At 46.6% G+C, this 26035-nt stretch overlaps 1 protein-coding gene across 1 annotated transcript in view; it reads right to left on the reverse strand.

The window, feature by feature from the left end:
• LOC111154304 (one cut homeobox 2) overlaps positions 1-26035 on the reverse strand; it is a 46619-nt gene that overhangs the window by 18680 nt on the left and 1904 nt on the right. The window lies entirely within an intron of this gene.

Genomic DNA, 26035 nt, shown 5'->3' on the forward strand with positions numbered 1-26035 from the left:
AAACCCCCACAAAAACAAAAACAAAAACACAAACACCCTCAACAAGAAAAGAAACATTCCAATTTAAAAAATGGGCCAATGACCTTAACAGAGACCTCACCAAAGAAGTTACACAGATGGCAAATGGCAAATAAGCATATGAAAAGATGCCCCATATGTCAGCAGGGAAATATGTAAATTAAGACAACACTCTGATTACCACCACACACCCATTAGAATAACCAAAATTCTAACGTCAGTCCAGAGCAGGGACGTCAAATGCTGGCAAGGACGTGGAGTATCAGCAACTCTTACACAGTGCTGGAAGGAATGCAAAATAGTAGTTACTTCGGAAGACAGTTGGGCAGTTTCTCACAAAACTGAACATACTCTTACCATATGATCCAGAGATTGGGCTCCCTGGTATTTACCTGAAAGTGTTGACAACCACATCCGCACAAACTCTCGCACACAGATGTTTAGGGCAGTGTTATTCGTAACTGCCAAAACTCAGGAACAACCAAGAAATCCCTCGGCAAGTGAATGGGTGAATGAACTCTGGTCCATCCAGACAATGGAATATTTATTATTTAGCACTAAAATGAAAGGAACTATCAGGCCATGAGAAGACATGGAGGACTCTTAAGTGCTCATCACTAAGAGAAGGAAGCCAATCTGAAAAGGCTACATAGTGTGGGATTCCAACTATCTGACATTCTGGAAAAAGGAAAACTATGGAGATGATACAAAGACCACTGGACTGCCTGGGGAAGGGAGGGGAAGAGATGAACAGGCATGGCACAGAGGAGTTTTAAGGCAGTGAAAATACTCTGTATGATGATAATGGATACGTGTCATTACACATTTGTCCAAACCCATAGAATGTACAACACCAAGAGTGAACACCAAGGGAAACTATGAGCTTGAGTGATTATGATATGTCAATTCAGGTTCCTTCTACTAAAAAAAAAAAAAAAAAAAAAAAAGAAGTGTACTATTCTGGTGTGGGATGTTGAGAGCGGGATAGGCGGTGCACGTGTGGGGCAGGAGCTATATGGGAATTCTCTGTAGCTTCCTCTTCATTAAATGCTGTAAACCGAAAACTCTTGTAGAAAAAACAGTCTTAAAAAAATAAAGAGCCAAATGTTTAAAAATTACCTAAGAAGCAAAATGTATGAAATAGAACAACACAAAAAGGTTAATTTGATCACATGAAAGTGAAAAGAAACTTCGAAACAAAAGGAGTTTGGGAGAAAATGTTGGCAGTATATAAAACAAAGGAGTATTAGCATTCAGAATCAAAAGAAGTACAAAAAAAAAAAAAAGAAAAAGAAAAACAAATCAGCAAATTAAAAAATGGGCAAATCGTGTGAACAGAACATTTTCAGAAAAGGAAATATATATAACCAGTAGGTCTGTGAAAATATTCAGGCTCACCAGAAAGAAATCATGAACATGTAAATTAGAACAACACAAAATGCCATTTTTACCCATCAAGGATGAAAAAAAAAAAAAAAAAGGAAGGATGGACAATACATGAACTGTTCGCAAGTGTGGGGGAAATAGGTGTTTTCCTGCATTGCTCAGTTTGGTCATCTCTATCAAAATTCAAACATGTGCTTCTCTACCACCCAGCACTCCAGCTCTCAGTGTCTGCCCCAGGGAGTACTTGCTCACACACCCAGGGATGTGTGCACAAGGCTGTTCAATCAACACTGCCCAGAAAATCCAGCAAACAGCAAAAATGGACAGTCCAACTGTCCATCTGTACAGGAGTGGCTAAGGAAATGAAAACAGCCACGCCACGGGGTACAGTGCAGCAGATTTGGCTTGGATGGAACTCAGTTACACATAGAAACCAGGTGGTCTGACCACTGAATGAAAGCAGCAAGCTTCGGAATGGCGTGTGCCGTGCCATGGGACTTGTGCTAAAGCAGAACACTGCGCAAACCGCGGAGATAAACATTTCTGTGGGTACCAGCCTCCGTAAATAAACACATTGGAAGCACCTGGATTGGCAGACACCACTGTAGCTATAAGAGTATCCATAGTGGGCAGTGATAAATAGACTGGAAGGGCCGCTGAGTGGCAAAGTCAGTTGAGTGTCTGATTCTTGGTTTCGGCTCAGGTCATGATCTTAGGGTTATGAGATTGAGCCCCGCGTTGGGCTCCACGCTCAGCCTGGGGTCTGCTTGAGGTTCTCTCCCTCTCTCTCCCTCTGCCACTATCCCTGCTTGTGCTCTCTCTCTCTAAAATAGATGAATTGGGATGCCTGGGTGGCTCAGTGGGTTAAGCCGCTGCCTTCGGCTCAGGTCATGATCTCAGGGTCCTGGGATCGAGTCCCACATCGGGCTCTCTGCTCAGCAAGAAGCCTGCTTCCTCCTCTCTCTCTCTCTCTGCCTGCCTCTCCGTCTACTTGTGATCTCTCTCTGTCAAATAAATAAATAAAATCTTTAAAAAATAAAATAAAATAAAATAAAATAAAATAAAATAGATGAATTAATTAAAAACAAAAAAAGGAGCACGGAATCTGCTCGAGGTTCCCTCTCTCCCTCTGCTATTCCTCCTGCTCACGCATGTTCACACTCTCTCTCTAAAATAATAAATTAATTTTAAAAAGAGACTGGGGGGCGCCTGGGTGGCTCAGTGGGTTAAAGCCTCTGCTTTTGGCTCAGGTCATGATCTCAGGGTCCTGGGATCGAGCCCTGCATTGGGCTCTCTGCTCATCAGGGAACCTGCTCCCCACCCCCCACCTGCCTCTCTGCCTACCTGTGATCTCTGTCTGTCAAATAAATAAATAAAATCTTAAAAAAAAAAAAAGAGAGAGAGACTGGGATTACAGGAGGTGGGCAAAGGAGACTTCATCCTGATCATGAAGGTTTTGAGTTTTTACACAGAGAATGTTTTGATGCATTACCTAAGTAACTAAAAAATAAATTTAATAAAAGCAAAGTATTAATATGGTTGTCTTTGGGCAGTGGAACATTTTAGGTTTTCTATTTTTCTGCTGTCTAATTTTTACGATTAAGAAAGCACTACAATATAAATGACCATCTATTTTTAAAAAATTGTGCTAAAATACATATAACAAAATTGACCACCTTAACCACTTTTAAGTGTACAGTTCATTAGTGCCTAATATATTCACATTATTGTGCAAGCAACTGCCAAAACTTTTTCATCTTGTAAGACGGGAAACTCTAGATCTGTTGAACAACAACCTCTCCTTCCTCCTCTCCCCAGCCCCTGGCAACCACCATGTCTCTCACTGTTTTTATGAATTTGATGACTTTAGATACCTCATATAAATGAAGTCACCAGTATCTGTCTTTTTATGACTGGCTTATTTCACTTAGTATAATGTCCTCAAGGCTCATCCAGAAACTTGTCAGATGTTCCCTCCTTTCTAAGGCTGAATATTACCCCATTTTATGTATATACTACATCTTGTTTATCCATCTATTTTTTTTAAGATTTTATTTATTTATTTGAAAGAGAGGGAGGGAGAGAGAGATCATGGGCAGGGGGAGGGGCAAAGGAGAAGCAGACTCCCCACTGAGCAGACAGCCTGATGTGGGGCTCGATCCCAGGACCCTGGGATTATGACCTGAGCCAAAGGCAGACACTAAACCAACTGAGCCACCCAGGCACCCCATCTATTCATCTGCTGATGGACATTTGGTTGTACCCACCTTTGACTACTGTGAATAATGCTGTTATGAACACGGGTGTACAACTCTCTTAGAGACCCTGCCTCAACTCTTTCAGGTCTGTAGCCAGAATTGGTACTGCTGCATCATATGGTCATTTTATTTTCAGTTTTTTAAGGAACTGCCATATATATTTTTTTTTTCTTAGAGGCTGCATCATTTTACATTCCCACCAATGGTGCACAAGGTTTCCAATTTCTCCACATCTATTGCTTGTTATTTTCTGGGGTTCTTTTTGGTTTTTTGTTTTTTTGTTTTTTGTTTTTTTGATAGCTGCCATCCTAACGGGTATGAGGTCCGATGAACTTTTAATGAAAACAACTGGCATCAGAACTCTGAGTGGGAAGCAGTCTTCCAGAGTGTAGTCGGTGCCGGGTCACACATCTGTGAGAACGGAAGAGAATTTGCTTGCCTTTGAGAAAGGCGGATTTCTCTGGGCACTATCCTGTCCGTACCTGAGGTTCCAGAAGAGGTTCAAGTGATGCTCACCTCCCACCAAAAAGCTCTGCCCCCACCCCATCCTCGTAAGCCCGTCCCTTCTCCCCCGTGGAAGACCAGTCCTCCCTGCAGACTTCCCTCCCTCCCTGCATCCAAGGGCAGGCACCGGGTGCAGCTGGAACTAGACCCCATCAGAGCCGCTCAAGATGTGTCTGTGGATCAGAACTAATGGCATTAGGCGATCACTCAGGGAATAGAGCTGCAATTACCCCCTCAGATGCGTTCTCCAAGATGACCACATGCAGAACACCGAGAGGGAGAGCAGATGAATCACCAAGTGAATTAACTGGAAGCTGCTCTAATTAGCGTTATAATTTTTCATGAAAACACTAATGAATATGAAATAATGTGGCCATAAAACCACTAGGACAATTAATGCCTGGGAGTAATTTGGGGTCAGGAAAGGATGCTAGAGACTGTTTAAATAGACTTGCGTGTTGAGCATTCAGAGGCCCATGGCTTCGAAATCTTCTATTAGCAAAAAAATTTGCTACTTCAGAAAAGACAACGGTGGGGTGGCTGCGAGATTCCTTGCTTTTCTTGTTAAGCCTCCTGGCTTGGGAGTAAAGATGATGGTGGGAACCAAAACAGGAGCTCGTCACAGAGTCAGACGAGAGCACAAGTGAATGCACAAAGAATGATTTGGGGACCACGAAAAGGAGGCAGGGTCCAGACATGCCGAAAGAAAAAAAGACGTTAAAGAGGGAACCATTGTCAGCACTCTTAGCCTCATAATCACCTGCGTGTCTGAGAAAATGACTTTGTGATATGACCTCCGGCCTGTGATCACGATGAGGATACAAGATGGCTGAGTCTTGTGGGCTGGGCTGCGATTTCCACATGGAAAATCGTAATGTTCTATCAGACAGAGTTTGTGCTCAGCGCATGTCACGCCAAAAGGGACTTTATCCCAACATAAGGTGGTAAGGATTCAGTGAGGACCTACTACGTGCTGAGCCGACTTCTGTGTGCTGGGCATGAGCTTCACAAAGTGTCCAGAATTGTTGAGCCTTAAAAGGACACAGGGGTGAGGGAGGAGGGGCGGAGAGGAAGAGTCAACAGTACTGCTCTGTGTCTGATCAGTCTGAACGGAGCGCATCCTGAGACCAGTGCGCTGTCTGGCAATCCCTCTCATCACAGATTCCGCCAGTGAAAATGATGCAGAGGTTACGCCGAAGAACAGACGTGTCTCTGCCAAATGGGATGGCATCTGCGGTGTGCAGCGAGCAAGAGGTAAGTGTGGTAAGTGCGGTGCTAAGCAGATCTCCCTTAGCCCGCACACCAACCACGTGATGCCCGACGGCAACCTTACCCCCATTACACAGAGAAAGTAACTGAGTCTCCCTAAAGTGAATTACTCACCTGAGGTCACACAGCTAACTAGTAAGTGGTGCAGCTGGGACACAAATTAGATCTGTCTGGCCCCAAAGCTCGTGCTCTCAAGGACCACCCCAAGCAACACTCTTTTATTTATTTATTTATTTATTTATTTGACAGAGAGATCACAAGTAGGCAGAGAGGCAGGCAGAGAGAGAGAGAGAGAGAGAGGGAAGCAGGCTCCCTGCTGAGCAGAGAGCCCGATGCGGGACTCGATCCCAGGACCCTGAGATCATGACCTGAGCCGAAGGCAGCGGCTTAACCCACTGAGCCACCCAGGCGCCCCCAAGCAACACTCTTAACATACAAAAATTACGGGAGAGTTGTTGACTCGGGCCAAATCTCCTACGGATATACAGACAACTTACAGAAGGTGATATTATCCAACGGTAACAATGATACAGAGGAATTAGCATGCGCATTCAGGTGTTCCGAGCATCTATGTGACTTAGCTCTTTGAAGGCTCACAGTAACTTAATGATTGCTGTGGGCTGAATACCTGTGGCCCCCACATTCATATGTTGAAAGCCTAACCCCCAAACATGATGGCATTAGTAGGTGGGGTCTTTGGGAGGTGCTTAAGTGAAGAAGATGGGGCCCCTTCGCCAACAGGCTTAGTATCTTTATACAAGAGGCTCCAGAGAGATCCCGTCTCTTCGTCCGCATGAGGACACAATGACATGTCTGGGACCCAGAGGAGGGTCCTCACCCTACCATGCTGGCACACAGCCCCCCCCCCACCCCCAATCTCAGACTTCTAGACTCTGGAACTGTGAGCAATACATTTCTGCAGCTTCTAAACTACCTGGTTGGTGGTATTTTGTTACAGCAGCAGGAATGGACTAAGACAAGATAAGGATAAACCTGAAGACCTTGACAGGTCCTAGGGAAGTCTGAAATGTTTAAAGGCTAATTAACAGTGCAGCAAAAAGCAGTTCTTTGGGGCTATCTTTTTCCCCAAGATTTTGTTTCTTTGAGAGAGACAGAACAAGCAGTGGAGAGGGATGGCAGTGAGGGTGGCGGGGAGGAAAGAAAGAGAGAAAGAGAAGCTGGTTGCCTTGAGCTGGAGTATGAGCTTATCCACAGGAGCCCCTGGACTCCAGTAATCCATGGAAGAAGTTATGGATTTTGTTCACCATGCTCAGACTTTCCACTGGGCAGAGAGCCTGAAGTGGGGCTCAATCCCAGGACCCTGAAATCATGACCTGAGCCGAAGGCAGATGCTTAATCGACTGAGCTACGCAGGCGTCCCTCTTTGGGACTATTTTTAAAAATATTAAAGAAGTGCCAATGGAGTGTCGGCCCTCCAATTACAGCTTTATCACCGCAGGTTCCCTTGCCATAGAATTTAATGGAGTGGCTGTCTCAGGAAGAGCTAGCTTAAAAGAGGAGGAGGGTCTGCTTTTCTCGTCTTCAGCAGCAGAGTGGGTGGAACTGGGAGATAAGGCCTTTCTCCTGTTTCTTGCTTCTAACGATACAAAACATTGAGAATCACACTTCTTCTACTGGGGATGAACCCTCAGACCACCCGCTCTATTTGCTTTCAAACCCAGTCTGAAATTCTACCCTCTTGGCTGTGCAAATACGATTATGTAGGAAGCTGGTTGCCTTGAGCTGGAGTATGAGCTTTTCCACAGGAGTCCCTGGACTCCAGTAATCCATGAAAGAAGTTATGAATTTTGTTCACCATGCTCAGGATCTGAATAAATGAGCCTGCCGAGCCACAGGCACAGAAGTGCAAGGACATTTTGGAATTACGAAGTTCAGTAACCAGGGACAGCTCGTTATAGTAACAGGAGACCACGTCTGCCTGATGAGGGTGTCATTTTTTTCCCATCTGTGGGAAGTCTACACACTGGGTATTCATTCATAGGATCCATTTCATACGTATGCAGAACGAATCTGGCCAAACCAAGTTATCTGCCCAATGGAACTCAAAAATATTTCTCCATTTAATTTTAAACAGACCTTGATGTGAAGGAAATTTAATTAGGTAAGTAATATAGAACACAATGAAATGTCAGTCAAAATTGCTTCCAAAGGTTTAAAATGTTTTCCTTTTCAGACAATGTAGTTAGAACAGCTGAGATATCTATGTTGGTACAATGTCTTGAAAAGTGGGGCTCGGAAATCAATGCAGTCACCTCTCTGAATTAAGTATGCACAAATGAGAGCAACTGAGATCCATATAAATCAGCTCAAGTAGCCCTCCGTGTGCCAGGCCATTAGGGGACAGGCAGAGAAGAAGGAAGATGTAAATAAACACATTATCTGGGGCATTCTCACTAATGGAAGGCACATCTCTTAACACCCGCATTAAGAATCAAGACGGAACTGTCTGGTGTTTTTAACATTGCTTATGTCTTAAAAAAATAATGCCCCAGATGTAGAACCTAAGGTTAAAAACAAACAAAGAAAAACAAACCTTAGACATTGTCGGAGTCACAAATGAGCAAATCTTTTGATCTTTTGGATATCGTCTCCCAATCGCTTCCATATTTGTTGGCAAACTCTAAGCAAAGTGTTTGCCATGTTTGGATTTTGTTGGCACAGAATAACGGAGGTCTAAATTGAATGACTTAACTTCTATAGGCATCAGATATTTGGTGATTATTTCAGTGGGAAAAAAGAGGAAAAATGGGAAATAAAGACTTATTTAAAAATAAAAGGGTGGGGGAGGTGCCTGGGTGGCTCAGTCGTTGAGTTGAGCGTCTGCTTTCGGCTTAGGTCATGACCCCAGGGTCCTGGGACTGAGCTTCTCATCAGGCTCCCTGCTCAGTGGGAAGCCTCCTTCTTCCTCTCCCACTCCCCCTGCTTGTGTTCCCTCTTTTGCTATGTATCTCTCTGTCAAATAAACAAATTAAATGTTTTTGAAAATTAAAAAAAAAATACCTGTAGAGTGCATGTGGGTTCCCTGGAGGGGACCTTCTGTTAGGACACTAGAGCTGCGTGACCCTGGGGATCATATGGCATTCTGGATATATAACTACATATAACTATGAACATACAACTACATGTTAGGCCCTGCACTAGTGCTAAAGGGAAGATGGAGGAAAGCAAAGCTCAGGAGGCCTGTCTGCTATGATCTAGAAGAGCCCGTCAGGCATGTCCACAAATAGACATGGTACAAAGATATATGGCTCCCATCAAGTTGGCCATAGGTTTGTTACTTGTATAAAATATAAAATAACAAAGTATACTGAAATATTTCCATATTTATTGCCAAATTTCTTTTTTTTTATTTATTTTTAATTTTTTATTTATTTGACAGAGAGAGAGAGATCACAAGGAGGCAGAAAGGCAGGCAGAGAGAGAGAGGAGGAAGCAGGCTCCCTGCTGAGCAGAGATCCCGATGCGGGGCTCGATCCCAGGACCCTGAGATCATGACCTGAGCCGAAGGCAGAGGCTTTGACCCACTGAGCCACCCAGGCGCCCCTATTGCCAAATTTCTTATCCTATCTTATCCCTACCATAGGATTGGCTTCTTGCAAAATTAGAAGTGAACTAAAATATATGGTATTACGTAGACTGCAGAATAAAAAGTTCCAGTTCACCCTTCCCTGTGCTGACGCTCCGTGCCAGGTAACCATGCGGCACCCTCCCACTGTCTCTGGGCTCAACCACGTAACATGCTTTCGCCAATGGTATGTTCCAGACTATGTTATTGCTTTTGCACTTTCCCCTTTGCCACTGCATGCAACGGACACGCTCATACCACTACAGTGGCTCCAGAAAAGGATGGGAAGCATGTGGAGCAGAGCCCCCCAAAAACACATGACCAAGCCAACTGAACAAAAGATGCATGAGCAAGCCTAGCAGGGACAAGCCTAGATCAACCGAATCCTGCAAATTTGTGAGAAGAAAAAAAATGTTTATTGTTGAATGTTGAAATTGGGGGATGGTTTGTTTCTTGGCATTGTTATGGTAATAGGTAACTGATATGTAGCATGTAATAGAATTTCAGTAAAATTTGTACTTTCCTTCCTTTCTTTCCCCCTCTTCAATATTCAAAGTCACCTCTCCTTTAGGTCACCACTCTAAGGAAGTGATTCTGTGGGGAAGTCCTGAAGACAGCCCAGCACCCTGTTACCTGACAACTGCTTTATACAGATCATCTCTAATACTTACATCTGTTCTCCAAGGTGGACATATTATTCCCATTTGATAAAGGGGGAAACCGAGACTCAGAGCAGTTAGGTTAGAGCTAGTAAATGGCAGAGTTAGAAGCAAAGAGCATTCATTCTACTGTACTAACCCACTGCTGGGTCAGGTCAGCTGGGTGAAGGGGTGGTGACAAAGGAATTTTTGGTGCCTCCAAACCCTTCCCAACACCCCAGGAGAGAAGGATCTGGGTTGTGTAGATACAGTTCCCAGGCCCTGCAGTTGACTCCCACTCTTCTTAGCTTGGGGCTCACATGGGGATATGCCTATCCCAGGGAATTTCAGAACTCTAAGGAAGCAGAACACTTGGCCTCCAGAGTTGGTATGGCTATTAGCAGAGAAGTCCACCTACTTCTCCTGTTGATTTTCCTCCCTTTCCCCTCTAATTCAATCAACTACCTACTCCCCACTCTGCCTTTATTAACTGAATTTCCAGCATCTGCCTATGGAAGCCCAAGTCCAAAACTCTAGGTGGAAAACTGGTCCGGGAGGAGTGAGTTCAACAGTTCTGCATCTGCTGGGTCCAACGTGATTCCTCTGGGTGGATGGCAGAGGAGGAGGCTGAGGTCCCAGGCATAAGAGAGAAAAGGAGAGTGTGTGGTGTTTGTCGTTAGCCCATGGTATCCCAGCTAGAGAAGAGTGTGGCCATTACTAGGTGGTCTTTAGACAGGCCCTAGGGCTATCTCCTGCTCTGCTCAACCTGCCTATCTCTGGAAAATTGGCTGGGCTATGCACGGCACCTGAAAGACAGTCACTTAACTCAACTGCTTACAGAGAAGACCTAATTATCATGCAGCCCAAAGTGCATGCAATTAAAGGCACCAGGAAAGAAGAAGTCTGGGATGTGTTAATGTTAACACTAAATTGTTTATATATGCTCGGTCTTCTTAGTTACTCATGTAATACAGAGATCAAAAAAACATAACTGTAGAATAGATAAAACATCTCAAGGCAATAAATAAATCCCACCTAAGATGGACAGCAAATTCTCTTAGTTTCAATTTGGAAGTTGAGATAACCATAAAATCTCTTTTTGTTCAATCCTACATGGATATTACAAAGGTAAACGAGGATTTCTCCACTTAAATCTTAAAAATCCAGTAAAATGGAAGGTTAAAAAAATAGTTAATTTTTCCCATTCTTTTTTTTTTTTAAAGATTTTATTTATTTACTTGACAGACAGAGATCACAAGTAGGCAGAGAGGCAGGCAGAGAGAGAAGAGGAAGCAGGCTCCCTGCTGAGCAGAGAGCCCGATGCGGGGGCTCGATCCCAGGACACTGGGATCATGACCTGAGCCGAAGGCAGAGGCTTTAACCCACTGAGCCACCCAGGCGCCCCAATTTTTCCCATTCTTAACTACTTAGTTCTGTACTGTATAGGCAGAACTGGTATATCCAGAAGTTTTTGAACTGCGGGGTTGCAAAGATTGCAGGTAATTTTGTTTACAGACACGTTTGCCAGAAAATAAGGAAATGAGAAAGGAAAAGCATAAACTTGAGACTATAAATGTTGACCTCTGGCTTTTTTCCTTATAGGTTAAATTTAAGGCAATAATCTAAGAATTTGCAGTATATGGAGTAATGGCCATTGAAATGCAAACTTAGTTTACTGGTAACTAAAATGACTTGAAAGAGTACAGCAGTCCCTCTGATTTGCTGATGTGTTTGCAGGCATCAATGTTCTAAAATATTCAGTTTTGGGGTGCCTGGGTGGCTCAGTGGGTTAAGCCTCTGACTTTGGCTCAGGTCATGATCTCAGGGTCCTGGGATTGAGTCCTGCATCGGGCTCTCTGCTTGGAAGGGAGCCTGCTTCCTCCTCCTCTCTCTCTCTCTCTCTCTCTCTCTGCCTACTTGTGATCTCTCTGTCTGTCAAATAAATAAACAAAATCTTTAAAAAAAAATAAAACATTCAGTTTTGTGTGGAAGTAGAAGAGCCCTTGTTATTAACTGGCTATCATGAGTACTGTTTTCTCCATATTAAGATTATCTCTCATTTCAGATTGACATAGGAATCTATTTTGTGGTATGTAAGCAAGAATTTATGTCAATGACCAAAACATGTATAGAAAAGAATATCCTTTTTTGAAGAGCAGAGTCTAAAAAAAATGCCAGATATAAGTCAACATGTACCTGTTCCTTGCAACAGTGATGGAAATCAGGGGAACCCGTAAAGACAGGCGAGAGTCCATCAAAGGTCTCACTTGGAAAAAAAAAAAATGCCTAATGGGGTCAGCTGTGAACCAGTAGCTGTGGGATATAATATATAATATTACAATATTACCATATCTCCTCTCCAGAGTTGTAGGGAGATATAGGAGAGGTCTAGAGGTCTAGAGACCACAGCTAAGAAGCAGCTCAGTACTTTGGAATGGAGGATTGCAGCCAGAGTTCAGGAAAGAAAGAGAAAAGAATGGGCTAGAGTAGGATGGGAACATCCAGAGAAGGAAGAACTGAGGTGGCCAGGAAGGGATGTGGAGAGAGACAGGAAATAAGGCATTCTGGGTAGGGAGGAAAAGAGTGTGCAAAAAGACATGGTCATGGCAAAAAAGATAACGTATGAGCAGAATAGCAAGGAAGACCACCTAATTGGAGCAGGTTAACTTGGGGGACTAGTGTCAACTGGTAAAATGGGTTCTGATTCTAGTGTCTAGTCATTGTCACTTTACCTCCCTCACCTCATTGATGACAATATGAAGCTTTGGATAAGATTTAACCCCACTTCAAGATTCCCTTTAAAACTCACGCATATCTATAATATCTTAGCTTAGGGGGAAAATGACATTGATGAGAACTTGATATTGTGAAATATGAAATACTGCTCTGAAATGATGCACCAATACAGATGATTCTTTTTCGAATGCCATTAACTTGGGACACTTGGGTGGCTCAGTCAGTTAAGCATCTGCCTTCGGCTCAGGTCATGATCCCAGGGTCCTAGAATTGAGTCCTGCATCGGGCTCCTTGCTGAGCAAGGAGCCTGCTTCTCCCTCTGCCTGCTGCTCCCCCTGCTTGTGCTCTCTCTCTCTCTCTCTGACAAATAAATAAATAAAGTCTAAAAAAAATTTTTTTTTAAATGCCATCTACTAACTTGAGGGAATAAAGTGGGAAGAAACAGTGTCATACAAAAGAAAAGTATTTATTAATTTATTCACAGGTCCTTATTGGCTGCCTATTATATAATATATCCAATTTTTGCTCTTGTGGAACTTAGAATCTTTGGCAGGAACACACTAACAAATTAGTAGGTGATACCTGTTTATGTTCTATGTGCAATGGGAGGGGTTGTCCAAAGGCATCCCAATTTAGGAGACTAGAGAAGACTTTCTAGAGGCAAGGACATCTAAGCCAAAATCTGAAACTGAGCTCAAGTTAGTTGAGTAAGGAAAAAAACGTTCTAGGCTAAAGGAATGGCCTGATGTGTTTGGCAAGCTAGCAGTAGTGTAGCATGGCTGGTGCAAAGTGAAGGGGTAGCAGTGTGAGATGATGCTGAGTCAGTCCATACAGGGACTGGCACACACTGCTTAGGGACCTGCACCTTCATCCAATGGTCACAGATCACTAACAAAGAGTTTTAAATAATGGTGTAATGTGATCATATTTGGATTCCAGAAAAATCACTCTGGCTTAAGGTTGGAAAATGGATGGAAGAAATCAAGACTGGAGATAGGGAGACCAGTCAGGAGGCTGTTGAAGTTGGGATGACTCCAACTAAAGAAGCAGCACAGGGAATGGAGAGACACAGACAGATATTTAGGAGGTAAAATCCATATGGCTATTATGGTTGACTCAAGGGGAAAGAGGAAAAGGAAAGAGTCCAAATTGATCTCCCAGCTTATGGTGTGTACAAAGGGGTATTACTGAAAGAGAGAGGGAATAAAAGAAAAGACTCACATATGGTTGTAGTGGTGAGGGGGTCAGAGTGAGGCAAGAACATGAGTTCACTTTGAGGTAAACTGAATTTGAGGGCATTCAGGCAAAGACGTTCAGATGCAGAAGGAAATAAGGACCTGGAGCTAGGAGAGACATCAGGGCTGGAGAGAGACGGAGAAGACCTCATCTTAGAGAGACATGGTAACCGAATGGATGAGATCTTCCAGGGTGAGTATGGTGAGCATAAAAATGAAATATCCTTGGTCAGAATGCTGAGCTAGATGGACAGAGCAAGAGAAGCCCAGAAAGGAGACTGACAAGGAGTGGCCAGAAGACTAACAATGAGAAAAAGAGAGTCTAGTATTATTTTAGAAGTCAAGTGAAGAAAGGGTTTAAAGGTGCGGGTGGTCAGCAGTGTGTCAAATGCTGAGGAAAGCCCACGTTTAAAATAAGAACTAAGAAGTGTCCATTGGGTTTGGCTACAAAAACTTCAACAGTGACACCAATAAGAGATGGTTTAGTAAACAGGGCTGGCTAGAAGCAGCCTGCAGAGGGCTGGGCCTGAAGGGGGAAGCAAAGAAAAGGCACGGAGTTAAGGCAACTCCAGAAGTGAAGAGAGGGAAAAGATGAAGTTAGAACAGGTGTTGGGGTGGGGGTGCATTGTTTAAAAAGATAAGAGAAACTGTAGCCCAAAAATGTGGATGGGAAAAAGGTAATAGAGAGGAGAGGTTAAAAGCACAGGGAAGGCTGGGGTCCTGAGAAGGCAGGAGAAACAAACGCCCGGAATCAGCTTGAGAAATTGGCCTTTATCAGAAAAGCAGTCTCTTCCTTTTCAGAAGAATAAAAGAGAAAGGAAGAGAGGCTGCACACTGGGATGAATAAAGAGTCCACTTTTGTGCCTTAAACATGAACTGAACTCCGGTATACATTAGGAGACAACTGAATCCAAGATTAAAAAAAAAAAAAAAAAATCTCTTAGATTTGGGAATCTGTCATACTCTTTCAGAAAAGCAAAAAGTTCTTTACCTCACTCATTTTTTAGTATTTGGAATAAAAAAAGACTAGAAGTCCCGTTCATAGTGCAGTCTTGTTGAAATATCTTTTGAAATGCACACAGAATTCACAAGAAAAGAGATGTAATTAAGTACAAGCCCTGGCAGTGTACTGCCTTATTTTAATAAGAGCACTGATCCATTTAAAATGGACTAAAACAAGGCTTAGCTCACTGTCAAATCCGTGTTTTACTGGAAAAGGTTTTGATGGTGTAACCCAACAACTGCTAAGAAATGCATGTCTGCAAATTCAAAGATTATACAGCTTTCAGGAACTGCTTTACTCAGTGTTTATCAAATAGATTTAAAACCAGTTCTTAGATCTGATTTAAATATGTTCCTGCTCATTTCTAGGGCAAAATTTTAGCATTTAGACAAAGAAAATTATTTCTTTTTAATATTGGCAGGGAATGCTCTCTCACATTTGTTTTGTTTTGGGCTGTATTTTCCTTCTTTTCATCTAAGAGCCACTAGGAATTTAAAGATGAATTGTTACAGGAAGGACAATCTCATCTATCATGTCCTTGACTTTCTTTTTAAAGTGGACACACTTGTCTGTTCCTGTGCCCTATCTCCCTGAGAACCACTTTAGCAATAAATTAGGCTTGAACTAAAATTCCTTGAAATAAAGCAAAAGTTCTACATTCTAATTAGCTTTGGGAGGGGCTCCTAGGTGGCTCAGTTGGTTGAGTGTCTGGCTTTTCTTTTCCGCTCAGGTCAGGACCTCAGAGTTGTGGGATCGAGGTCTGCATCAAGCTCCATGCTCAGCATGGAGTCCACTCAAGATTCTCTCCCTCTCCCTCCTCCTCTGCACCTCCCCTCTTCTAAAATAAATAAATAATTAAAATCTCTTATTAGCTTTGGGAAGTCAAAGGCCATTTTACCAGAAACCCAAAGCGGTATGAGTCGTGCAGACCAAAAGAACCCACCTGTCTCTTCTCTGGAATAAAAACACAAAGCAGAGCAACTAACTAAAAACGGTCAGAGTCGGGGGTCTGTGCCTAATGTTAGCTCTCACCCTGTGTGGCCTGGAGGAAGGGACTCGACCCTTCACCCACAGGAGTGGTGCAGAGGTGCTTAAAGAGAGCCCATCCAAGATGACTCTCAAGAAATCAAACCCAGCTTCAAGATTTATTGGAGGTAGTGATGTCCCTTAGTTGGCTTTCCCTGCAACATTACTGCTGATACAATGTGAGAATATTGTTTAATATAATGAGAACCATGTTTTCAAAAGTTAGCATGTGGGGTGGGTTGGGGTGGAGGAAAGCATCCATTTGTGCACACCTGTGTGCGAGGCAACCAGACTGTAAACCTTGAAAGGAAATCCAAAGCTAAAATATCACATTAAGAGTGGCCATCAGCGTCTGCACGAGGCCGTAACATGGAGTAAAACAGTTCAATCCCTCAGCCCCCCCAACAGAGGTAATGCTCTTCCTCTTTGGAAGGAAAGGGTCGTTTAGCATCTTTTGTCCTCTCACTCAGCATAGCCTCCTCTCCCTCTATTATCGTTGACCTCACACAGAGAACGGAAGCCATGGGGCGCCAGAGGAAAATCTGAGGCCCGTTTCTGTCTGGCGCGCTGAGATCTAAAGAGCTGGAGCTACTGATCAGGGTCCTGCCCAGACTTAACCCGAGTAGAGAGCCCATCTTTCTTCTCCGGGTTGAGATGGAAACCCGCTCAGAGCCTGGTCCAAGCGCGCAGGCTCTGGGGCGCTGTTCGTGGTGCTGACGCCCGCGCTAAAGCGCGGAGGCGGCAACCCACCCACAGGCGCTAGGCAGCCAGGGGCGCTGGGCCGAGATCGATGTGAGGCGCGTCTGGAAACAGCTGCTGCCCACAGACCTACAGCCCGCTCCACGGTTTGGCTCCACATCTAGCTCACTGGCTCACTTCTTTGCAATTGCAAAGCGGCTGGTTCACTTTTTCTCATCCCGGGGGATTTCACAGGGCCCACCTCTGGCTCGCTGATTTGGCATATCTTTCCTGACGTCCTCCCTCACCAATACTAATTCTCTCCAACCCCCTCTCCTTTGTACAATACATTACTTTTGCAGAGCACCTTACAGCTGGCACAGCTCTCACTGGCATCACCAGCTGAGCCATTTCTCCTACACACATAACCATTCCTCTTCTCCCCCACAGATATTTTTTGCTTTCTCCATCCCTCCTCTCCCAAGCAGAAGGAGACTATCACCTCAACATGCAGGGTGGGCAAATCACCTCACTCACCACAGCAGGCCCACCGATTTCTCTTTGATGACAAATTAGGAGAGGGAGAGGCTAGAGTCCCAACGGACAAGAAAAAGTCCCTCAAGAAAATGTGCGTAGTGGTCTGGAGACTGGGGATGGGGACACACACTAGAAGTAAAGCAAAGGAAGGGGACACATGCTAGAAGCACCTCGGGGTGGGGGGTGGGGGGTGGGGGGTTGGGGGTGAGGTTCAAGGCTTGTTGCAGTGCGAAGACTCCCGGCAGGTGGCACTCTAGCCCAAGGTGCTCTCCACAGAAGCTGGGACTGTGCTGGGGCTCCACCTCAAACCTTCTTTCTGCTAAACACCTCCCCCACCGCGTCCCAGCCATGTTTGCAGGTCTATCTTCCTCTTGATCCAAGCACTTACCCAGACTATATTCCTGCTAATAAGCACCGTTTGCACAATTCTACTTACTGTAATGCACAACAAACAAAACATAAATAGAAAAGAGAGAGTTAGTGGGAGGACTTTTTTTCCCCTAGGGTGATTGATGGTGCTCAGATCAGAACTGTTTAATCATCAATAACATGATTCAGCAATTGGGAAATGTAAACAAATTGTGCAACTGCTTGCTGCAGTAGAAGCCCTGAAGGGGCCTACAGCCCTGAGCCAAGTGTGGGGAGGGCAATGCCAGCAGAATGCCCCCTCCCTCCCACCAGGGCAGAGCTGGCTATGCCTACAGCCTGACTGGCGTGACCTTTGGCTTTTGCAGCACACACACGATTGGGCTGGGGTTAATGGCACTTTGCAGGGAGCTCCAATTGAGTAAACAAAAAATGCCTTGCCCTGTTCTAATGGAGCACATTATTAGGAGGCCTAAGCCTTCATCCAGGCCCCTGCAGCTGCTCTGCAGGTCAGTGCTACCAGTAAAGCAATTAGCCAATGAGAAAACTCTTCTTCCCCGAGGGGGACTGTGAGGGTTTTGTTGCAGTTGCTGTGCTTTGCTTTGGGTTTTTAAACAGGCAATCCAAGTTGATCTGAGCCTCTTACATCAGACTCCAGGATGAGGACAGTGAAATTGTGTGTTTGCTGAGTGTGATATTTTAAGGGACTGGACCCTTGCTCAACATAGCCTGGAGAGCTCACTGCTTCCTGTTCAATTAACCTGAACCATAGCTGAACTCTGCCCTTTGAACTCACTCAGCAGATAAATACATTAGCTCACCTAAGGAATCATTAATATTTTTCAATCACAGAAAACAAACATGAATGTCCGAACACAACCTAAGAGATAGTCAATTAGGAATAATGCATGTACCATGTTGGAAAAAAAAAATCACAAATGGATGTTATTTACAGAACAAAAAAGGGTCAAGGAAGAAATGAAATGGATTGTGCCAATAGTTCTGGAAACAAAGGGGACTTTCATTTTCATATCTGCAAACATGAGGGATACTGGGGAATATTTAGCAATTCCTATTCCATCTACACTGCTCTTTAAATAAATTTTTTAAAAAGGGTGTCCCTTCTGTTGGCCTGGTTTCTACCTACTTCCATCAGAACACAAAACTCCAAGCCCTTTCTCTTCTGGAGTGACTTCAGTGTCCATGCTCAAATACATAACCGAAAATGTTGCATTTCTGGGGAAAGTTTTATTCCATTCCTCATTTGCTACAAATGAGCCAAAACAATTTTTATGGAAGTATTAACTTCTTTTAAGTACCAGTTTGAATGAACCAAGCTAGTGGCTGATTGAAATAATTTTATAGTAGAAAATGATGTTCCTGACTTTGTGACTCTAGTATATAAACAGATCTGTGTTTGTGTGTGTGATGTGTGTGTGTAAAAAAGGAGACAGAGAGAGAGAGATGCCAAATGCATCTATTTTGTTCTTAACCCTGCATGTCGTCTTAGAAGAATGAGGAAAAAACATCTCCAACCGACTCATTACACATTTCAGTTTGATTCAATTTCACTTCCCACAATTCTGCCTCCTGACCCCTCCCCTCCACCCCCCTCTACTTTTCATTTTTGTTTGGTTTGGAGTGTGGGCTTAATGCCCAGCTATCCTAGATGAGAACACTTAAAGGAATATCACAAGCACGAAGGGTAAATCTATTGAACGAGGGTCTTTAACTATGTGGTTTCCTTAAAGGGAAAGGTTGGATCAATAGGATCAATATGAAAGGTTTCCCTGGCCCTGCATAAAAGGGTAAGGGCTTCTCTTTTCACTGGTTTAACTTTACTCTCTGACAAATGCAAATCAATGGATCTGTGTTTACAACAGATTCCCTAACAGACTCAACTTGGGTAAAGCCCAGAGCCTCGCCCTGGGGGTGGGGAGTCCGGGCTTGCTCCAGGAGGATGCTCTAGGGCAGAGCTTCAAGCTCAAGGCCCTGCGGGTAGAGTAAGGAGTGAGCTGCCAATAGCTACCACTCACCGTTAAAGAAGGGGCTCCTGGCCCAATGAGATCCTGATGCTGCTGCCTGTGGAATACCAAATAGGTTCCTCCAAGGATGTCTCAACCCAAGGATAGAGCCCAGATTCCTAGGACCTTGTGAGCCAGTCACTGTTCTTTCCTACCTATGTAGATTTGTGGAGTTAACTACACAGAGGGAGTGGGAATGAAATATCTAAAATCAGAGCAGCCCTTTCTTAGACGGTAACTGGCTCTCTTAGCAATGGCAAGGCAAACCACTAAACGTGGGGGTTCTTTTCTTCTTAATTTTACTTCTCCCGTTAAAAATGTGATGCTTTCCAGAGATTACATGACTTCAAGTCAATACCAGTTACAGAGAAATTATTTTTCTTCCTGCAGGAGAAAGTATATGTATATTTGATTATACGAACCAAAGTCCGATGCTGATTAAATTACACTGGAGGTGTGCTTCCAACCCAAACAAAGTCTGCATTCTACAGAAGAGTAATGGATCTTCCAATGGCAACAAAAGCACCAAGGTGGAACGTGGAGCCTCCCTTCCCTCGGGGGCAATTTGCGTGCAGACAGCTTTCCATAAAAATGTCCACAACTTCTAGGAACCCTGCTCCCCAAGGAAGACTATCTATCTGTATATGCATGTCGCCAGCCTGCCTTCGTGTTTTGCCCATCCTGTACCTTGTTGGGCACCAGACGGGCTGAATTACCCAGTAAGTTTCCCTTCCTCCCTTCTCCCTGCACTTAGGAGAGAACCTATGCACATTTTCCAGAGTTGTTGGCATGAGTGAGACTTGGGAAACAAAAAGTCTTTCCCAAAGGCAATGAAGTGGGGTAGAGGGACAGAGTGGGTGAAGAGGGGTGCTGATGGGCCTCCCGCACCTGAAGGAGGCTCTGCACATGATAGCCTAAATGATCCCATTAGGCTTCTTCATAAAGTTCTTTCCCCACCAAGAAAAGTACCCCCTGGAGAAAGTGACTTTCCCTAGGCCAAGAAAAAAAGAAAATAATAAAATGTCTCTGAGATGGCAGGGGTGAGGGTAATCCAGAGAATCTGTAGATAAAGTTTAAGGCCCAGGGTGCCTCCATACTCACCCTTTCCCCCAGGGTCCTTTATCCAGGCAATTATTTCTATTTATTCCCTTCTCATTTCCCTTCCTTTGGCAAGACCCCAGAAATTAAATCTCTCTCCTTCTCCTCTGAGGTTTTCATTCCTCTAGGGATCCCCCGACATGATCCCACTCTTCCTGAAGACAATTTCTGCCAACGTCAGCCACCAGCTATAGTGTGGTGGGGCTCAGTACATTCTTCCTTCAGCCTCTTTCCTCTGCTGTTCCTTTAGAAATAGATACTAACGACCAGAAAATCAAGAGGCGGAAACAGAAAGAGAGGGAGGCTCTCCTTCCCTCCAGGTTCAGGTTTGGAGCTTGGGACCTGCCCAGAGCCCTGTTAACTCTAGACCTGGCTCTAGAAGGAAGTAAAAACATTTCTCCTCTTGGAACCAAAATCTGGGGAGTCAGTTTCCCCTCTGCCTTACCCTCACCATTCACCAGAATCCCTGTCCTATTTTGGGATTCTAAGATGGGTATGGAGGAGAGTCTAAGCTCACTCACCCCTCCCAGAACCTAGGAGGTCTTCCAGTGGGGACTCTGGGGAGAAGGACCATTGTCTCCCTGACCTGAAGGACAATACCCACTCTTCTTGGTTTCTTTATCTGGTCACCTGACCCAGGAAACTGTAGTTTTCAGTAGGGTGTTTGGCATATTCTGACTAGAAATCAAGCTGTATCAGAGCTCCCTTCTTTAAGAAGTCCACTGGTGGGAAGATGAACTCCAACTCTGTGAGTGACAGGAAGAAATTCCAGTTCACCCTCTGGCACACCTCAAAGCAGAACCATGAAAGATTTTTCTTCTTCTCTCTTCTTCCTTTTTCTCGTGTCATTCTTGGAGAAGGAAGGAAAACACTCCTTTCCTTCCAGATTGAGACCTCCTCTTGAAGGAAAAGCTTAGTTTTTCCCATTCGTAGGATTTAGAGTTTCATAAAAACCAGAGCAATTTAATTCTCGTCTCACCCCCACTATCCACCCCAGCTCTTTCATTCTTTTCAGTAAAATTCACCTTAGCGTTCCTTCTAGACGAATAAGCCACCATTTGGCAAGGGAAGCCAGTAGGGCATGGTGTAGACATCTCCCCGGCAGGAAGGAAGGAAGAGCTCAAAAGTTGTCTTCTCCAGTCAATGCACGTGCCTTAGAGAAAACCTTCCATCCCGGGTCTCAGTGGATAAGTTCTCTCCAGCTGGTGGGAAGGGGTGGGGTGGGGTTCCCCAGTTTGATTTTCTTACCTTACTGCCCCCGCCCCTACAGAAAACAAGATTCTGCCGTGGTTGACCCAATTAGCCCACAGCAGACTGTTCTGAGAGATGAAGCCCAGGTCTTTGTCACTGGGGCGGTGTTTAATTGCCCACTTAATGCAATAGTGTAGAAAGTCTGTGAATGCGAACACTCTGGTGTGAGTGATTCCTTTTAATGAAAACAAGGAAAGATGCGAGGGGATCCGAGGATCCGGAAGCTGCGCGGTTATCATGGCAGCTCGAGAGACGTTTCCAAGTTGCGTTTGGTCGTTCCCGCAAATCGAGAGGTAGGTCAAATTGCCTGGATGGTTTAGAAGAAGAAAAGACGTTTTCCGGGCCCTGTTTGACCAGACGAGGGCCATGGGGACCGGGAGCGACGGTCCCCCGAGAACGAGAGAGCTGGGAGAACTCCGGCGCCCTCCGGAGCAGCCCTTTCGCGGACTCAGTCCGCCGCAGAGCCCTCTGCGGGGAGCGCAGGACGCAGAGCGCGCGCGCGCGCGGGGACTACGGAGATGGCTGGGAGCTCTGCGACCCGAGAAAGCCTCGCGAAGAGGCAGGCTGGGATCGCTCGGGGAGAAGCCGCGGCCTGACCTATGGGCCCGCCGGGAGCAGGGAAAGCGGCGCGGCGGGAGCGCGGGGGAGACTGGGCGCTGGGGAGCGGGGGCGCTGGCGAGCGTTCTGCTGGGAAGAGCGCGCCGTCGGGCTTACTGGAAACCCGCCGGATCAGGTTCCAGATCAATGAGATCTGGGTCCACACGTTTACGTTATTGTTGCCAGCATTAATGCTCTTTTAATCTTCTAAACATTATCAGCATCGATCTCCCTCCATATACACATTTGTTTGAAAAAGTGACATAACCACACGGTGGAAAGCCTGGAATAAAATGCACAGCCGCTCGCGTCGAGGGCGCCCAGTGGCCTGGACTGCTTCTCGCGCTCGACTTCACTACCCTTCCTTGCCTTCTGTCTTCTCCGCCCGCTCCCGCTCACCCTGATGCGTGTTAGGAGGGTGTTCTCCAGGCACCCGGGACTTGACCAAACAAGGACAGTATTGAGCTTTTCAGTTATTAATCCGACCAGCCAGCAGGCGAAAGTATCTTGCGCTCGGTACGGACGCAGGTTTGTGTTCGGTCTCTCGGGCTCGGATCCCGCACTAAACTGCGGGGAGAGAGGGCCTGAGCTGGGCCGGGAGCCGGAGCAGCAGGAGGGACGGTGGGGTTCCGACAATGAGGTCCCTGCCTCTCCACTTAGAAGAGGCCAGTCGGCCGCCGGCATAGCCCACGACTATCCTGGCGCTGAAGGAGAAACGCCGGCCCGTGGTGCCCCTGGCAGGAGCCGCTGCGTACTGTCCCCGGCAGGCTCTGCCGCCGCAAGCGTCAGCTGGCCCAGGCAACATCTTGGCAGGTTGGTGAAAGGCCATCAGCTGTCTGAACAGAGTTGCCTCCAGACTGGCCTCTGGGAGTTGCTGTCTGAAGAGGACCGTGTGTCTGTCCACCGCCGGGACATGTGGCAGGTTCCGAGCAGGCCTCCCCCACCCTCCCCGGAGCCCGGGTCTCGGGAGGCGCAAACCTTGGCAGGTGGTACCGTCAGAGGCTTCGCTCTAGCTGCGGGGCTTTGGAGGTAACCACTCCCGCCACGGAGGCCCTGATCTTCCTCCGTGAGCCGCCAGTCCCAGGTTTTGCCTGGGTTTTTCAGTCCCTCCTTCTTCGTGTCTGTGCTTCGTTCAGAGGCTTCTTGGGCTCTAAGTCAGGAGTGTTAGCGTTCAAACCCGCGGGAGTTTGTCCGAGCCGCTGCGTGCGGGGCGGAATACAAACTGCGCGCGGAGCGTGCCCTGAGAACCGCCGAGGGCACGGCGGCAACCCCTGGCGGCCTTGGCCACCCTTTCCCAACGAAATCGTGCTCTTGGAGTCCGTTTCTCTGAAATCTAGTGCTGGCGCGATCTGAGTTTCCACAGGGTCTTATCCCTTTGAAATGCCACCCTGAGCTGGGGACCCACCAATGGGCCCAAAGGAGACGTGGGGGAGGCAGGTGGGAGAGGAGAGGAAGGACCTGCTTCTGTGGATCCGGAGTTTGCTTCGCCTAAGGGTGAGGTCTGCAACATCTGGTCCAAATCAGACATCCTGATTCTGAGGTCCCTCAAACCCCTGCCTGCTTGAGTCTCTGGCAAGACCCAGAGCGGGCCAAAATGAGAAAGAGAAAGGGAAACTAAAAGGAGAGGAAGGGAGAGAAAAGAGGCCTGGTTGGGACAAGCTGGAGGTGCCCAGGCTGCTCTTGGAGGCTGGAGCCTGGCAGGCAGGACCAGCTGCCCGGTGGAGCCCTGGGCTTGTTTAAGCCCCAGAGCCTTGCCGCGTGGGCCCTCAGTGGCGTCCCTGCAGGGATTCCGATCGATACTCCTGGCGGGGGAAGACCTCTGCTTTTCTTCTCCATTTGCTCCTGTCCCCTAGCGCTCCTGAGCACATAATACCTACTTACCAGTCCTAGCTTCTGTGTCAGCGTCTGAAGAGACTGATCTACTGACCCCATACTGAAAAGCCTCCTATGTAATAATAACCACTCAACACACTTGTAGTTGCTGATAAAATGGCCAGATAAAAAGGCTAAAGCCCTTGTCCCTTTTCAACTCGGGGTAATAAAACAGACACACATTTGAATGCTTGAGCAAAGCGGGGGTCCTCAGCAGGAATTTCCCGCTCGCTGAAGGAGGCTTTCAATTTCCTGTGGAGGTGGCTTCAGCACTTCTCCTTGGAAGAGCCTCTGTGCTTCCCGGGGCCAGCCTCTGAGGAGTGTCCCCCACCCCGACTTTCCTGGGGTGGGTGGTGGGACCGGGGAATCCCACATATGCCACACTTTCTCTTATCCCAGCAATGCTTGGGGCTAAGGTGGGCTAACAGGTCAAGCATTACTCGCCATGTCACTTTCAGACACACATAGGCACAAAGCACACAATCTATTTCTCTTTCTTTCTTTCTAGCTCTGTCCTTTGCAGGACAGGCGTGAGGGGGCGGCAGCGTTCTGAGATGGTCTGGAATGGAAAAGCTGTCATCCTGCCTTTAACTGTACCCTCCACTCCAGCTGCCAAGTTTCTTCTGGCTGCCTGTGCCAGGGAAGCCAGCCGCTGCTGCAGCTCACCTGAGAGGCACTCGTGGAGTTTTTGGGGGCCAAGACAAAGGAGTACTGCACTGTTCAGAAGTGTTAGCAAGCCTCTAGTTTATTTCTGGCAACACCGCTGCCCTCTATTCACTGCTTAATCTTTTCTAGGAACCAGGGGCAAATAAGAGAGAATTGTGGTAGAGAACGAAGAGTAAGCTAAAGGAGAAAGATTACTAAAAGCACACAAAAGTATTAGGAGTCCATAGATTTGGGGAAGCTTTTGGGGGGATAGTTTTCTTTACCTTTTCAGATCAATACCGAGGGGGCGATTACTGCTTGGAGATCGGAATCCTCCAACAGCGGGGAAAGGCGGAGGCTGTCAGAGTGGAAACGCCCCCTCCCCAAGCCTGGGTGAACACGCCCCCAGCCCCGTCCCGCGTCGGTAGAGTGTACCCCGTAAGCTCGGTGGTGCGAGGAAAGCCCCAGGGAGCGGGAGAGGAAGCCTGAGCTCGCCGCTCCGGAAGCGCGTTGTGTGTAGCTGGCTCGGACCATGCCGGCCGCACACAACGCACATCCCACTTTCCGCACCAATGTAAATCACTGCTACTAAGAATTGTCCCCTCGGTGGCTCACGGATCCGGAGAGATGGCCCCGGTCCAAGAGAAACTGCCCATACAGATTTGCAGTAGGATACTGTGTATCCTCCCCAGTGGGGCGCCTGGACCCTTTGCTCCTCTGGACCCATGGCTAAGTCCTGGAGGCAGCGCAACTGCCACACGCACCGCGCTTGGTCTGCGCGCACAAAAGCGCGCAACTGTATGTCAGTCGCAGCCACGGCTGCGTCTTTCTCTCTCACTCCCGCCGCCCACACAGGAGGTATCTGTGCTCCTAGAACAATAGAGGGCTGTACCTCGCGGCTTGGCCGCTAGAGGAGGCACAAAGAACCAAGCCCGCTCCAGAACAATGTAACCAACGCGTCGACCGGTCCCCTCCCGCGGGCCGCCTGCCCTCCCCGCCGCCGCGCTACGCGCACAATCAGCGTCCGCTTAATGCAAAGGCGGAGCCTGTAGCCAGTGGCCAAGATGCTTTAACTAACCTGCATCTTAATTTTCAGCACCTCTCCTCACAAACGCCCAGCCTCTCTCCGAGTCCAGCCAAACCTCGGCAAATGCCAGCAAAAGCTGGGCGCCGGGCGAGCGTGGCCGGCGAGTTAGGCAGCTCTCCATTCTTAGTTTTTCCTCCCCCATCCTCCTAGAGGTGAATGTATTAGTCCCAACCTTCGTCCTTGCACCCTCCCCTCTCGGTAGGCAATGACACGGGAACTGG

This window comes from Enhydra lutris, unplaced genomic scaffold (genome assembly GCF_002288905.1).
Source record: "Enhydra lutris kenyoni isolate GAN:26980312 unplaced genomic scaffold, ASM228890v2 scaffoldscaffold36, whole genome shotgun sequence".
Lineage (NCBI taxonomy): Eukaryota > Metazoa > Chordata > Mammalia > Carnivora > Mustelidae > Enhydra > Enhydra lutris.